We start from the raw sequence: 18,458 nt of genomic DNA on the forward strand, positions 1-18,458 counted from the left end.
TTTTTTGGGGGCCATTTTCACAGGTTTGGAGAAAAATGATTGTTTGGGGCCCATATGATCAAAAAGGTTTCTATACTATATGATTAGGGGTTAGATATTGTTGGCTAAATGAGGAGTAGTAGTCTTTGAAAGGGTAAACGCAAAAGAAAGGTATCGAATGAAGACATTGCAACATATAGTGAAAAGAACAAGGTAAATCACCAAAGGAAGAGACAAGCTATGTTAAATGTGAATAAAGTTGACAATATATTGATCGAAGGTGAAATCATAGAGTTAGATAATGAATATGTATAGTTGGGGAATGAAAATGTACCAATTGATAATGATAATGCTGGGATTGACAATTTGGAGAATGAAAATTTACAAGTTCATAATGTAAATGCCATGATTGACAATATCAAAAATGAAAATGCACAAGAATGTTACATATCTCCTAATTATAATTGACATGAAGGTCATAGAACACCAAAATGGATAATTGAAATTGATGAAATGGTTATTACCAATTTGGAAGGAAAAAATCACAAAGAACCATTCAGTTATGGGCTTCAAGAATATATAAGATGTTTTTTGGAAAGAAGATAGTGGTGGAGCAATACCAAATTTTTATGCACTTATTAAAGATGCAAAAGATGAGATCTATGCTTTCCAAATTGAAGCTTAGTGTCAGTAAAAAATTGGAAAGAAATGCCATTATTGTGAAGAATCTTTTCAATGCTCTCAATAGCATTGGAATAAATAGTAAAGAGAAGAAAAAAAGAGCTGCTTGAAGAAGAAAAAGAGAGCTGCTTGAAGGGTTATTATAACCTCTTTGGTAAGTCATCAGTTGAGAAGGGGTAGATATATGAGAAAAACTTATATTTAATGGAACCTAAATCATACTACTTTGAGAAGAGCACTTAGTAGATGGGAAAGAATTGATGATCCTCTTCAAAATGAAACAAGGGCTTTTGGTGGGAGACTTCTTCATTTTGATAAGAATCTATCCAATGATGTGAAGCAAGAAATTACACAGTTTTGGCACTCTAGCTCAAGAGTATCACCCAATGCTAAAGACATGTTGAATTTGAGAATTGGCATCAAAAACCCCATGCCACATCCTAAGCCTTATTTGGAGGAAAGTCAAACTATGTTGTCCAAAGAATTTAGAGAGAGACATCTAAGATTACATATATCACAAAGGGCTTTTGAATCTTTGAAGCCATTTTATTATGTGCCACTTAAAATTTGAAATACATATTGTTGAAAATATCATGTGGAGTTTTCTACGCAGCATGAACTATTATACTCCATCCATTCTACTTTGTATAGTAAAAAAATGTTGGAGAATTGTGGTGCTAGTGGGCTTCCAAAATCATCAAAACACTTGCTATATCAATTTTTATGTTGTAGATTTGGTGGTTTTTTCTTTTATAGAAATTCTTGCTTAAACAAGAAGTGTTCAGAATGTGGTGGCTTATCCAAGTTTAACACATGTTTCCATGATGGGTTCAAACAAGATCTTGGGAGGACAATAGTAAAAGAATGGTATTTGAAATGGTGAAATACACATTGAAGAGTGGAGGCAAGGGCTCTAGATGTGAATTGGTTGCAAAAGAAATTAGTGTAGCTAGTTTTGTTTCAAATTTCAAGACAAATCTTTTCTACAAGTATGCAAGGCATAGTCATAGGTCTCAGTGGTTGGATCACCAATTTAGAATGTGTATGGGAACTTTTCCCATTGACACTATTATATCAGTTGTTGACTTTGTAGAGAACTACACATTGCAGCCCCAAGATGAGACACAATCTCAATATTACAACTCCATTCATATTGCTATTTTTGTCCACATAATATATATACATGCCCTTGATAGTGTGGAAGATAACTAGAAGATTATTAGAGAGTACCATTTTTACATTAGTGATGATAGATCTCACTCACACATTGTTTTGGGAATTATTTTGATTTCTTACAAGACCATGACATTGTTATGGATAGACATATCATTTGGTTAGATAATTGCATAGGTCAATTCAAGAATGCCTACATGTTTTATTGGTTGTGTAGGATGCACATAGAGAGGGGGTGTCTCATATTTGGATTTTTTTTGAGTCTATCCATGGGAAAGGGGAACATGATGGAGTAGGGGCATGTGTGAAGAGAGCTCTAGTTAAGAAGCAATTACAAATTTTAAGAGTAGAGCTTCTTGATTCTTTTAGCATTGTTGAGTGGTGTAGTCCAAAATTATCATGGGGGGACTCTTGATTCAGTAGTACTTAGGTTCTTTTGGTTGGTTGAGGAAGGGCCCATAGGTGATAGCTCAAATTGTGCTACTGTTGGAGACTCATAAAAAATACATTCATTAGGAAACTCTAATTCTAGTACATAGACCATTTGAGCATGACATCTAGCTCACTTTTGTCCAAATTGTTTTTAGTGTGATTGGGATCACTATGAGTTGAGTGAGTGGGTGGACACATGGGCTCCACATTATCTTACTCCATTGTCTATCATACCCTCTATTAGAAATGATGACATGAAAAGCTCAATTGAGCATAACCATCTATTGGATCTTCTTCAACCAAGACATGTCTTTGCATTGGTTGCACCACAAGGAATGATGAGAAATCAAATTATTGGTTAGCACATTGTATAAGAGGTAAAAAAAAATTTGCACAACAGATCATAGATGATGACAGATTCACATATTCTACTAGTTCTATTGTTGTTGTTGTAACATGGCTGCAGATGTACATGCTTAGAAGGAATTAAATTCTTACATTTGAAGACTATCAAAAGCACAAAAAAATCTCATATATTCACATCTTATTATAGCAAAAAATGTGAATTTGTTGAAGCATCAAGGAAGATCAAAAGTAAAATAAATTTTTACTATTACTAATGTCAATTATGAAGCCCTATTGGAGACCCTAAAACAAAGAGAGGACCCTATAGGAATACTCGACTAGGTATATTTACTTCTTATATTCTTTTGTTCATAATGATTCTACAAACTAATGATTATCTTGTTTAATACAATTATTTACTAATACTTTTTATGATATTGGAATGTAGGTACATCATGAAGAGTAGCCATGCATGAAGATGAAAAACTAAACAAGAAGTAGAATGAAGAAAAATCTATTTAATTTTTGACATATAGTTGTGTATTAATGTAATAATGATGAAACACCTGAGATATTGTAAATATAATTTTTTTGATTTAATGTAAGAAACAAAGATGTTTTTAATTAATGTAATTTATGTGGAGGGACCTAAAAAGTGATGATTTTAATACATACTAACACCAAACTTGCACTATGCCCAAAGCCAAAAACTTGAGGGAGGTAAAAATAAAAGTTTTTACTTAATAATAACCCTATTGACACCCTTTTTCTAGCCACAAAGAGCCTCCATCATTGAAACCACTCTATACTGAAGAGTCTCCAAGGTTCTCTAAGTGTATTTTGAGGTCAATATTTTGAGGGTCATAACTTGAAGCTTGTGGGGGCTATCAGTGAAATGTCAAATGCTACAAGAAGGTCATGTTGAGGCATACAATAACCTATCTCATTTTTAAGAGATCACATTCTAGTTTGATTTGGCACAATGATCTTACTTGATGCCAAAACTTGTAGTGTACCTTAGTTCATAGATGCATCACTACACAACTTTGAAACCCCTGATCTTGGCATCAAATTGTTAGCACCATTACCTCCATATGGTTGGGTGAACCTTAGTGACATCTTTTTTCTAGCCACAAAGAGCCTCCATCATTCATGGACACCCTGTACCAAAGAGTCTCTAAGGCACTCTAAGTGCATTTTGAGGTCAATCTTTCAAGGGTCATAACTCAAAGCTAATGAGGGCTATTGGTAAAATGTAAAATGCTACATGAGGGTCATGTCGAGGCCTGCAATAACCTATCTCATTTATGAGAGATCACATTCTATGTGTATTCAGCACAATGATCTCACACGATGCCAAAACTCGCAGTGTGCCTCAATTCATAGGTGCATAACTACATAACATTGAAATTATTGATCTTGGCATCAAACCTTCACTACCATTAGCTCTAGATGGGTGGGTTAACCCTAGTGACACCCTTGTTCTAGCCATGAAGATCCTCAATCTTTCACAGGCACCCCATATTGAAGAGTCTCTAAGGTGCTCTAAGTGTGTTTTGAGGTCAATCTTTCGAGGGTCATAACTCAGAGCTCATGGGGTCTTTCAATAAAACATAAAATGCTATAAAAAATTCATGTTGAGGCCTAAAATAACCTACCTTATTTCTTAGAGATCACATTCCATTTGGAATCGGCACAATGATCTCGCTTGATGCAAAAACTCATAGTGTGCCTCAGTTCATAGGTACATCACTACGTAACTTTAAAACCATTGATCTTGGCATCAAATCATCATCACCATCATCTCCAGATAGGAAAGTGAACCCTAGTAACATCCTATTTTGGCTGCAAAGAGCCTCCAACATTTTTGACCACCTACTACCAAAGAGTCGCCAAGGTGCTCTAAGTTCATTTTGAAGTCAATCTTCTGAGGGTTGTAACTCAGAGCTCGTGGGGGCTATCAGTGAAATATCAAATTCTATATGACAGTCATGCCAAGGCCTACAGTAAATTATCTCTTTTTTGAGATATCACATTTTGTTTGGATCTAGCACAATGATCTTGGTCGATGCCAAAACTTGTAGTGTGTCTCAGTTCATAGGTGCATCATTGTTTTGAAACTACTAATCTTGGAACTGAATCACCAGCACCATTAGCTTTGATGGGTAGGGGAACCATAGTAAGACCCTTGTTCTACCTATAGAGAGCACCCAACATTTGCAACCACCCTATACCAAAGAGTTGCCAAGGTGCTCTAAGTGCATTTTGAGGTTGATCTTCTGAGGGTCATAATTCAGAGCTTGTGGGGGCTATCATTGAAATTTTGAGTGCTAAAATATGATCATACTAAGGTCTAAAATAAAATATATAATTTCTAATAGATCACATTATGTTTTGATTTAGCACAACAATCTTGTTTAATGCCAAAACTCACAGTGTGCCTCAATTCATAGATGCATCGCTACATAACTTTGAAACCACTAATCTTGGCATCAAATAATCAATGCCATTAGCTCTAGATGGGTGAGTGAACCTTAGTGACCCTCTTTTTCTAGCTATAAAGAGCTTCCATTTTTTGTGGCCACCCCATATTGAAGAGTCTCCAAGGTGCTCTAAGTGCATTTCGAGGTCAATTTTCTAAGGGTTGTAAATCAAACCTTATGGGGGCTACCAGTGAAACATTGAATGATACAAGAATGTCTTGCTAAGGCCCACAATAACCTATCTCATTTCCAAGAGATCAAATTCCATTTGGATTTGGTATAATGATCTTGCTCGATGCCAAAACTCATCGTGTGCCTTAGTTCATATGTGCATCACTACGTAACTTTGAAACTATTGATCTTGGCATCGAATCATCATTTTCATTAGCTCTACATGGGTGAGTAAGCCCTAGTAACACCCTTTTTCCAACTATAGAGAACCTCCAACATTCACAACCACCTCATACTAAGGAGTTGCCAAGGTGCTCTAAGTGCATTTTGAGGTTGATCTTATGAGGGTCATAACTCAAATTTTATTAGGGATATTAGTGAAACATAAAATGCTATAGGATGGTCATGCTAAGCACTATAATGACCTATCTCATTTCTAAGAGATCACATTCCATTTGGATTTGACACAATGATCTCACCCAATTTCAAAACTCATAGTGTGCCTCAATTCATAGGTGCATCACTACGTAACTTTGAAACCATTGATCTCAGCATCAAATTGTTAGTGCCATTAGCTTTGGATGGGTGGGTGAACCCTAGTGACACCCTATTCTAGCTACAAAGAGCATCCATCTTTGCAACCACCCTATACCAAAGAGTCTCCAAGGTGCTCTACTTGTGTTTGGGCAGGTGAACCATAGTGACATCTTAAGGGATTGCAAAGATCATTTCAAATTAAACATATATGATATCATTTCAAATTAAACATTGCATCAAAATTTGATAATAAATGTTGTTAAAATGTTCTTCACAAATTATTGCATTTGAATTGAATATAACAAATGTAATCAAAATGAATAATATTCCATAAACATGAACAATACACATGATCCACAATAAATTGAACAATACTATACTAAATTAATATGTATATCATTGTGCACATAAATTTTATATATATATATATATATATATATATATACATGTATCCATAGACAAATTACATAAATATATATCAAAGTTCATGTATCCATAAACAAATTATGAAAACATATATCAAAATACATAGATCTATATAAAAAATGTGGCTGATCATGCCATCAAAATGTATATAATATTAGTGTTTCTATATAAGATGTGGCATATTCCATCTCAAAATGTCTCATGATGCATCCTATGACAACTATACTATACTATGTTGCTGATGGATGATCAAAATGAAGCCTCTTCACTACACTAGGTGGATCAAATGTCTCCTACATAAACAAAAAAAGGACAACCCAAAGTTAGACTACTAAATTTATATGATTCTATGTATCTAACATTGAATTATTCAAATGCATCATTATCCTTGTTTTAATTAATATTTATATCATTAAACTTTCATCATAAATACCTCTCTCATCAACCTCCTGCATTGCTCAGGGGTTCTCTCATATGTCCTTGGCAATGCTTGAACCTCATTGATTGTGGCTAGTATATGTCCAAGTATGTTTGTAAGATGAATCTAAAACTTAAACTATTACATTATAATTCATAGCAAACTAAATTTATAACATATAATCAAGAATTCAAACTACAACTTACCTCTGTCGACTCCTACTCTAGATATAATGGTTGCATCAGCAAACATACAAAACTCTAACATCTAGCTTCCTATGCACTAGGTGTTTCCTATGAGATACAAAAGACTAGTTGTTAATATCATAGAAATTTTTTTGAATTTGTTTATGAAAATAAGGAAAATAAAAAATAAGTGATACTTATACATATGATGGGGCTCTCACTATGAATAGAAATGCTAGAGGGTTTGCGACATTGAATCTGTCTAGACTCATCACCAGTAGCCACGCCTTGTACAATAAAGAATGTAGTTAAATTTCATTACCACAAATTTTTTACAAGAATGCATCGATATTTAATCACTTTAAAAGCACATAATTTCCTTTCCCTTGTCAATGGGTTATGCCTCACCCTTCACACTCTTCCCCCCACTAACAAGTGATACATGCAATAGAAAAGAAAGATTAGAAACCATATATGCTCCAATATCAAATAGAAAAATAATGAGAACACAACATAATGTACTATAGATGTTTCAAGGCCAAATTTAATAGTTGAAAGCATAAAATTATCAACCTCTCTAAGCTCTTGCTTAGTCATGAACTAAACATGAATGAAGATCACATACATATATAAGTCAGTATGGGTTAAAATTACTCTATTATAAAGATTAACTTTAAATAGCATATTTTGTAACAAAAAAATGTATACACATATTGACACACAAGGATTCCATGCCTTTGCATGCCCCTACTCTCTCACATTAGGGTGTGTAGCCTCTACGCACATGTCTACTATATCCTCCTCAAATTCAAACTAATACTCAAAAAGATCACCTATGGGACCCAGAAAAACATTCTTGCATGTTATGCAAGTATGGGGCACACAAACATGTGATGAGTTTTCTGATGATGAACTTGCACTAGCATTATCAGCATGGGAAGGCAACACTAACTTAGCTTGGGATATCAAGAGGCTACTCAATCTATGGATGGCTCTTATAGACTGAGAGCTAGCCTCTATAATGATATTAGGATGTTGCACTAGAGGAGGGGAGGGAGACATCAGTAGGGGGACAAAAATACCAGCTTTCTCCTATTGGGAAAAGGGTCTATTTTGAGGAGCTCCTCCTCCTACACCCATGTTGGGCCTTATGCTCCAATAATTCACCTTGAGGTGCAAAAAAAATTTGGCATACAATTTTATAATGAAATAGAATGGAACCTCTAAATTTCTATGTGGAGGGATGTCAAAAACCATCCACCAATTATCCCAAAAGTTTGTACGCTTAGCCTTATTTGTGCACCATTTAATTGATAATTTGAGCTTTATGTGTTCTATTGGTTTACCAATTTTTGGATCCATAAAAAGACTAACTATATCATCTTTGGTTATATTTAGGGTTGCATCCTCATCATAGTCCAACCCATCATCAAACATGGCATACATTTGCTCATGCCAGTGAAGAGTAGCATTTTGTTCATTGCTAAGTGTTTCAATAGTATCCACTATGGTGTTTAATGTGGATAACATGGAAGGAAATGCAAGTATATTGTTATATGTGGTTTGCAAAACCCTCAGTTTGGTGAGATTTTCAAATACCAAATCTTCAATTTGAGGAGGGTATTGTTGGGGTAGGGGATTGTTTGGTGGATGGTTCTGAGGGGATACTAGATGTTTTGGTGGAGGGTTATGAGGAACATTATTTCCTCACTCAGTATCATCATTTGAGTCAGCCATACCTATTAATTTGCAAAACATTTAATGTCTATTAAAAAAACTTAAATTTTAATAATTTCTATTAAAAGGCCCAACTTTTAACAAATTCTATTTAAAATATATCATTTATATTAATATTCATTAAAATCATAAACAAATACAAAAAAATTACCTGTATTCGGTACTCATTTCAAAATCTGATACCCAAAATGCAGCAGAATCAAACAAACCAAAAAATGCAATGCAAATATTGGTCTTGTGTTTTTTTTTAAATCTATGTTGCGGGTTTTAGGTATATAATTTCATATCATATACTCGATGTGATATAGGGCACCTAATAACCAATCAGATACTTGAAAAGGATTAGCCCAAACTATTTAGCCTTGGTATCAAGATGGGTGGAAAAAATTCAAAGCAAATTTTGAAATGCTTTTAGACGTTTTCAAACTCCACTTTTTTCACATTGCCACTTTTTGGCACACCATATTCCTACACATACCCTATTCTATTTTCATATTATATATTATGAGAAAGGTGAGGTGTGCATCACTTGATTTAACAAAATTATAGATCTACATTACATGAATATCCAACTTGTAGATGCATATATAATATCAGGTGGCAATATTAAGATAGAAAAAACAAGTTATACAACAAGCTTAATAATGAACTTCAAATTTGTTTGAAAGATGATTTAATGGTTTTACATATAGATGATGACCTCACAATTCCTAAGAATCACTTCTCATTTACACCCCTTGTTGACCTTATTCACATGGCTAAAAATAGCCTTGTCAATGTTATTGGTATAGTCATTTGTGTAGATCCAAGCTCCATAATGAGGCAAGATGAGATAGAAGTTCTAAGAAGAAGCACCCAAGTAATGGATATTTCATCATGTATGATAAATGTGACTTTGTGGGTCCAAAAATTCAAAAATAAGGTATACAACTCTAAGAAATGTACCATTTACACAATGTCACTATCCTTGCAATTAAAACTAGGAGATTTATAGAGTATAATGGAATGGTGATAAGCATTATTGCTAGTACATACCTCTTTATAAATCTAGACATAGAGGAGGCCAAGAAACAAAATATGGTTTGAGAAGAATGGAAATAACATTGCATCCTCAACTGTGTAGGCTATAGATGTTCCCCTACAAATACCTATTGGTCTCAGATTGCTTTTCATAATTGAGTGTCAACACACTTAAGAAATTTTCGTAGTAGATGTTGAGTTACAATATGTGCCAAGCGCAAAATTCATCAAGTGCCAAGTTATAATAGATGTTGAGTATAATTTAGATACTAATCCATTCTAGGAGCCAAGTGAGCTATAGGTGCTAAGCAAGACAAAATTTCTATAGGTGCCAAGCAAGACATTTCTATAGGTGTCGAGCAAGACAAAATTTCTATATGTGTCCAGCATCAGTAATTAGTAAGTGTTGAGTAACATAGAATCAACATAAGAGTTTGTGCCCCCAAAAACTAAGATGTAAATCATTTTTGAGTTGACACAAGATGAATCTTGAAGGATTAAAAGATAAGATCAAATCTTTGTTGATTCCCTATGCAATCTGCATGCAACCACTTAGAAAAATGAAAAGATTTGAGCAGGAAAGATGGATGAATCTCAATCATAGATTCATACATAACCCTAAGTCATCAAACCCTTTTAAGGAGGTCAAAACCCCACAATTTAGTAATGAATGTAATGTATGGGAATGCATGATAGAGTATGTGAGAAGAGAATACATGCAAGGAGAGAATACTAGCGATGTTCAAAGGAAGTGAAAGGGGTGTAAAGAATTAAAGGACAACATTGCAGTATCAATTATTGGAACAAAGTATCAACACTATGAAAAAAATCATATTAGATCAAAAATGATTAGATTAGAATGGACATAACAAGGATCTAAAATCAGCAATTGAGGATTATAAGTTATCTGGTCATCACATTCTAATATACTTTCTAGTAATTGTATCAGGAGAATGAAAATCTTATGAAGATAGGTTGGTTTGACAACCATTTTGTAAATCCTTTAACAAGGTGACATTCCAAGTCAATGTTTGTAAATCCTTTAGATAGGTCACTTTTAACAGAGTCTTTGAGCCTTTAACAGGGTAGACCATTGATGATGGTCAAACTTTGTAACCTTGACAAGTTACATATTGTTGTAGTGATAAGTTGTTGGTGTCATCCCCACCCTAATTTTACCTTCTCACTTTGAGGGTTTTTGGGTGATCAAATATTGCGTTGTCTATTTTCATGCATGCCTTTACTTTCATGATAATTAGAAATGTTACATGCATGTATTGATTTCAGTTAAAAGTTTTATAGTTTAAATTTTAGTACTTCTAATTTAGCCCCCCTCTCAGAAGTATTCTTCCCACTTGTAAATTCCAACAATTGGTATCAAACCAAGTCCTTACAAGGAGAAGTCATACAACTTGAAGAAAAGATCTAGAAATGGAGGTCTACAAGCTTTGGAAGATTATAGAGAATCAGGAGATTGAGATACATCTCATTCTACATTCTCTAGAAGAAGTTAAGGAAGAATTGAGGAAATCCCTAAAAAGAAGAAAAGAAATTGCCATAGCTGAGAATGATACCTAGTAAAAGGAAATTCACACCAAAAAAGTATTTGCCAATGGAGATTCTAAGGATTTTGATGCAGCAATTGCAAACTTGATGGAGAAGAATAGAGTTCAAGCAGAAAAGATCAGAACTCTAAAGATTGAACAAGAATCACAAGTCATGATGCTTTGTGAACTGACTGAATAGAAGAAGAGAGCTATTGAAGATAAAGTTATGATAGAAGATGAGAAGAGAAACCTTGCCAAAAGACTAGAGGAAAATTCAATTGAGCTTGAAAGAATTTCCAACATGCAGCTAGACACCCTAAGCCAAATGATGAATGCCCATCATGAATTTAATGTCAAGGACATTGAGATCTCCACACTAAAGATGCAAAATAAACAACTACAAAATGACTTGAGAAGAGAGAAGGAAATTGTAGAGAGCTTCAACAAACCTAATGAAGATATCAAGTACTTTGAACAACTACTAAAATCACCAAGATTCAGCAATGACACTTTAGGACTAGGATACACCAGCACTTAAGGAGAGTCATCTAAGACTACAGAAGAAAGAAATGACAAAGGTAAGAACACAAAACCTACTTGTCATTTTTGTGGTAAAACGGGACATACCTCTAATGTGTGCAGAAGCAAGAATGCCAATTAGTATGAAAAACCTAAAAACATGGGTCACTGTCACATGTGTAACAAGCAAGGACATAAACCACATGACTATAGGACTAGAACCATTAGGAAATCAATATTTGAAGGTCATTTCTACAATTGCAATAAGTATGGACATAGAGCCTTTGAATGCTGATCAAAGCCTATGTGGATACCAAACCAACCAATAAAGTCAAATAGTCATGAACATTACTACAATTGGGACTACAACACTAGGCAGAGCTGTCACTACTATCAAGAATATGTACACATTCTAGAAAACTACATAAGAACATACTTTAGTGGCAACTACAATAGGTAGCTGAGTCAAACCACTTGCTTCAATTGTCTAAAGACTGGACACATCAGTAAGTATTGGCCAATTAGGTCAAAGGCACCAAACTCTGAGTTCAACAAAGGAAAAGGAAAAGTTGATGTTGAACACATCAGATGAAAAATGGATAGAACATGGAAAAGAAAAGATGGAAGCAGCACATCAAATGGAGGGATCACTTCACCCAAAAGGTCAAGTGGTAACACTTCATCCAACTAAAAAAAAGAAGGTATGTGGGACTAATATTTAAATGTTTTATCATACATCAGTTCCAAGACTAAGTTAGTATTTCAATGGATATAAATATCATGAATAAAGATGCAAATCTATCCTCAAAAATATTTTATATTTTTATCTTCAATTACCAAGTGAAATCATAGTATGTGATGAGCTGTTGGATACAACTAGTGGAATTCAAGTGATTACTTGTTGCCCAGTGAAAGGAAATTCAAGTTGAAGCTAAGTAAGGGAAACTTTAGTGTATTCCAAGTGTTGGAAAATCGATGGAAGCCGAGTGAAACAAAATTGCATAAAGAGCCAAGTGGATAGTTGTATATGCACTAAGCATTAAATGCTATGAAATAAAAGGTATAAGGTTGAGTTTTCAATCATTTTTCATCATCACGAACATAGATCCAGAGCAAGAAGAGTGCAAAATAAATTTCCAAGTAGAGATTGAAGCTTTTACATAGATTCAAGCCAAGATTTAGCATCTTTTCATCGATTCAAGGTATTTACACTAGTATCAAGCTACACAGTTAAGTAATTTTTATTTCTTGAAACCCTAGTTTGAAGAAATGGCATCTAGCTCTAGAAAACCCTAGGATAAGGAGTCATTAGAAGTCCAATTGGTTAGTAATGAAGTAATATAGCTAGATTTTAGATCAATTCTTGAAGTTGATTATAAGAACAACCGTGTTAGAGCTTTATCCATGATTTCAGCTAAAGTTGTGATGGTGCAAGATGTTAGGAATTATTATAATTGCAAAATTGGAGCTATTGGTTATATGGAGATTAGGGAAGCATACAATAAACTATGTGAGAATGGAGTATTGAAGAAAGAATTTTAGATTGTTGAAAAGAAGGGCTTAACCCATGCTCTAGATTTCCCTACTATATTAAAGAATAAATGGGTAAGAATTGTGCTGAGTAGAATCCATGATGGACATCTATGGTTGGAAGATAGACCGATTAAATTGTATAAAAGAATTATACATAGAGTAACCGAGTATCCAACCTTAGAATAGCCAAAAACCATAAGGAGTGATTCTAAAGAAGCCGTAGAGACAAACACTAGGGAAAAGTGGAACAAGAGAGGGATGAAAATTGACGCAATCAAAGATCCTCTTGTAGAATTTGGTGTTAGGGTCATATCTCATAAGTTCTACTAGTCAAGCTGACTCAACAATGTACCTTGTATTGCAGTAGATGGTGGATACAAAATTGTTAAGAATGATCATACTGATGATCTAGCTGAACTACAACTACAATAGATTATGGAGAATTTGGGAGCTATAAGAAGGTCCAAGGGAGCCCAATGCAAATTTGGAGCAATTTTGATATGTTTATTTTTTAATGTATAGAATGAATTCCTCTCTTTTGGAAAGGTAAGCTAGAAAACAAACAAGTCAATAGTAGTATAGGTTAATGAATATATAGAACAAATGGGGGCAACTTTTGAAACAATAATGACTAGCTACTTTGAAGACTTTAAGAAGTCAATGAAACAGAGACTAAGGATACCTATCTCTCTTGTTGAAAAACACATCAATGACATATATTTCTTAGTGGACATTGATTTCACATACATCCAAGTTGCAGTACCAAGGGTAAGATGGCTAAGGCCACTTGGATATGAAATCAATATTGATGAGACATCAACAATAATCACAACATTGCTAGCAAAAGATACTAATAAAAGTACTCAACCCTTTGGCACTTATGATGTTGTCAGATCAAAGGTGGACATGGAATTGAAAATAGTTTTAGTTTTGAAAAGGAAAGATAAACTAGTGAAGAAGCTAAATGCTAGATTTGGGGAAGGAACTGTAGAAGGTGAGGAGGAGGATGAAGAGGTAGATGAGGATAAAGAAGAATAGGATCAAGGGACACTTGCATTGACCCGAGGCATGCGAGAAGATGTAAAAGATATTGAAGGTGCCGAGGAGGAAGAGGAAACCAAGGAAGCACCTAAGCCAGAGGCAAAGAAAAGAAAAGCCACCTCCAAACCAGCTACCAAGCCTAAGAAAGTTGCTAAGCCTACCACAAGGGCTAGTACAAGAGCCACATCAAAGAAGGCTAAGGAGAAAGAAAAGAAGAAGGCCACTAAATAGGAAGGTCTAGCCAAGAAGAAGTTAAGAAGAAAATATGTTGCACCCCCTGAATCAGATGAAGAAAGAACAGAATTTGATGATAATGGCCAGTTCAGAGTGGTGAGTCACACCACTAAATCTGATTTATAAAACATATGTGATAACATTAGGGATAATGCAGTTCTAATAGGTTTAAAAAGTATTGATTTTAATAAATTGAATAGAGAGGAAGAAAACATGGTTGAAGAGTCAATCTACACTATGATGGTAAAGTTCAAGAACACTCCACTTGAACTTGACAATTCAATGCCTAAGTTATATTCTATTATAGAAAATAGTTGGCTTTACTACTTCAATATGGAAAAAGAAATAAGAGAGTCAACATTGGCTCGAGTAATGCCTGAACTTACTAAAGGGTAAATTAGTAAGGCAAATAAGAAACATGGGGTGAATTTGTATCCAAATATAGAGCATTTAGTATTCTACAAAATAAAATTAAGAATGTTGTCAAAAACTCCACTCAAATGTGGAAAATAATTTATGGCCTCACAACTATGAAAGAAGGAGAAGTAGATCCCTTTGAGGGAAGAAACAATGAAAAAGAAGAGGACAATGACAAGGGGGAAGAAGGTGAAAAATAAAAGGCAGATGTTATAGTGGAGAAAGAGACACAAAAAGATGCTATGGAAACTGCTAAGGAGTAGCAACAAGAATAGAGTGTACAAGACACACAAATGCCACCACCAAGTCCTCCACATTTTACTCCCACACCTACAAATATAGTAACTATACAAGATGTTCCTAACAATTCTAGTCAAAACATAAATCCACTAACTAAAGAGGATCTCAAAAAGATTCTTCACCCGACTACAATATAAGCACAATTGTGTACAAATCTAGTCTTGGTGAGTGTGGAAGAATTGCAAAAGGCTATAGCTGACATGACAAGGGATAAGGTGAATCCACAAGAACCACCATCTCATATCCCAGTATCCACAAGTGGACAACCAATAGTAAAAATAGCAGTAGACACATCTACAAAGGTTGATTCCATAGTGCCAGTCACTACAACTGTCAAGGAGCCAATAAAGGAGCAAACAAGATAGATGGATACCTTTGTTTCTATAGCATAAGAACAAGATGCACCCCCAAAGATCATAGTAATTGATCAAGGAAGAATAGGGGAGGAGACCCCAAAGGAGAAGGAGCAAGGGGCAATACAAACATTGATTAATTTTCTTACAATAGGGAATCCAACAATGCCTTAGAAGCCAAGCACTATTTCCATGCCATTGCAAATATTTTCACTAGGCTCGAGCTCAACAAGAGTAGCAAGGGTACTTCACTATGGAGACCCTGCACTAGATGAGGACATAGTCATTCCCAAGTATGACTATGAAAATATGAACATTGATCAGATAAATGAAGTGCAAGAGGCACTAGAAAAGAAAAAGAAACAGGGGATACTTAGAAATGAGTATAAACAAAGGAAAGCTTTGACTGAGATAAACGATATATTTTTAGATGCATTCAACCTGCAGGTACCTAATGAAACCAAGCCAATCATTGAGCAAATATCTAGTATAGTGGACTTGGTACAAAATAAAGACCTTGATACAAATGCAAAACTATTAGAATGGTCTAAAAAGAGGTTTCAAACAAAGGTGAATGAAAGAATATTAGGTGGAGTTGGAAAAGAAGATTGAGAAGGTAAAGGTAGTACTTAAGAATATATTCTCATTGTACTCAAAATTGTGTGACCCATCAATTTTCACACAAGAAACTAGCTAGAAATATCAAGCATGCAACTACCTAAGGATCTAGCTCAAAGTGAGAAGCATTTTCAAAATATATTTCATACTTAGAAGGAACTAGTTATACTAACAGTAGATGAGGCAAATACCAAGGCCAAGTTAATACAAATTCAATCTGCCATCACCCCACAAATGGAAATTTTGCAAAAAGAATTGGTCGATGCTGAAAATTTTATAAAGAAAGATCCCAATCTTTCTACATTGGAAGGCCTAGTTCACCTTGCAACAGAGACAACCATATAGCTTAAATCACTAGAAATTGCACTAGATAATTGGGATGTTTCTCTAAGGATAGTAATTTAGGTAAATAAATCATTTTTGGCTAAGTATTCAGTTAATGTATAGAACCCTTTGACATAAGTATCAAAAAAGGGGGAGATAATTAAAATAAAAAGTGGGAGATAAAATTAAGGAGGAGATAAGGAGATAAATTTTGAAGAAGATAAAATAGATAAGTCAAAAGGAAATTATAATTACAAGGGAAGATGTATGAAAGGGGGAGTAAAACTAGAGCAAGACAGATAGAATAGAGCCAATAGATCAGAATCAACATGAGACAAATCCAGCATGAGAAGTTATGGATATAGAAAAGGCACATCAACTCAGGGGGAGTTGCAAATTTTGAGATATCTTCATAAAATTTTGAGCAATTTTTGAAGTTTTGTATATATGCCAAATAGATGTATATTATACTCAAAAATATTAGATTCATCATGTATAGTTAAGTGTTTTTGACAGTCATGTCAAAGGGGGAGATTGTTGGTCTCAGATTTGTTTTGACAATTTAGTGTCAACGCACTTAAGAAATTTTCTTAGTAGATGCCGAGTTACAATATGTGTTGAGCCAAAAATTCATTAAGTGTCGAGTTGCAATAGATGCCAAGTATAATATAGAAGCCAAGCCAATATAGGAGTCGAGTGAACTATAGGTGCCAAGAAAAACAAAATTTCTATAGGTGTCGAGCAACACATAATTTTTATATGTGCCAAGCATTAGTAATCAGTAAGTGTCGAGTAACATAGAATTAGCATACGAGTTTGTGCCCTCACAAACCAAGATGTAAACCATTTTTGAGCTGACACAAGATGAATCTTGAAAGATTAAAAGATAAGATCAAATCTTTGTTGATTCCCTATGCAATCTACATGCAACCAATCAAAAAAATGGAAAGATTTGAGTAGGAAAGATGGATGAATCTCAATCGTAGATTCATACCTAACCAAGTCATCAAACCTTTTTAAGGAGGTCAAAACCCCACAATTCAATAATGAATGTAATGTATGGGAATGCATGATAGAGTATGCAAGAAGAGAATGCATGCAAGGAGATAATACTAGCGAAGTTTGAAGGAAGTGAAAGGGATGTAAAGGCTTAGAAGAAGGACAACATTGCAATATCAGTTATCAAAATAGAGTATCAACACTATGAACAGAATCATATCAAATTAAAAAGGATCAAATAAGAATGGACAGAACAAGGATCTGAAATCAGCAATTAAGGATTGTAAGTTATCTGGTCATCACATTCTACTATACTTTCTAGCCATTGTATTAGGAATATTAAAATCCTATGAAGATAGGTTGGTTTGACAATCATTTTGTAAATCCTTTAATGGGGTGACATTCCAAGTGAATGTTTGTAAATCCTTTATATAGGTCACTTTTAATAGAGTTTTTGAGCTTTTAACAGGGCAAACCATTGGTGATGGTCAAACTTTGTAACCTTGACAAGTTACATATTGTTGCAATGATAAGTTGTGGGTGTCATCCCCACCCCAGTTTTACCTTCTCATTTTGGAGGCTTTCTAGGTGATCAAATATTGTGTTGTATATTTTCATGCATGCCTTTACTTTCATGATAATTAGAAATGTTGCATGCATGTATTGATTTTAGTTAAAAAATTTATAGCTTAAAGTTTGGTACTTCTAATTCACCCCCCCCCCCCCTCAGAAGTATACTTCCCACTTGTAAATTCCAAAAATACCAAGTAAAACAATTGTTGATATTGAAGAACAAGCTATGCATTTGAGCCCACATGTTCAATATATTGTGAAAGCAACCATACAACTCATAAAATTATCATCAATTCACTATCCATCTTTCCCCCTTAAGCCAAATGGTAAGCAATGCAAAAAGAAAGTTGTACAAAATGTTGATGAGACATGGACTTGTTCAAAGTGCAAAGAGTCATTTGTAGATTGCATAT

Source organism: Cupressus sempervirens, chromosome 4 (assembly GCF_028749045.1).
Source record: "Cupressus sempervirens isolate cs-2001-9-10 chromosome 4, ASM2874904v1, whole genome shotgun sequence".
NCBI lineage: Eukaryota > Viridiplantae > Streptophyta > Pinopsida > Cupressales > Cupressaceae > Cupressus > Cupressus sempervirens.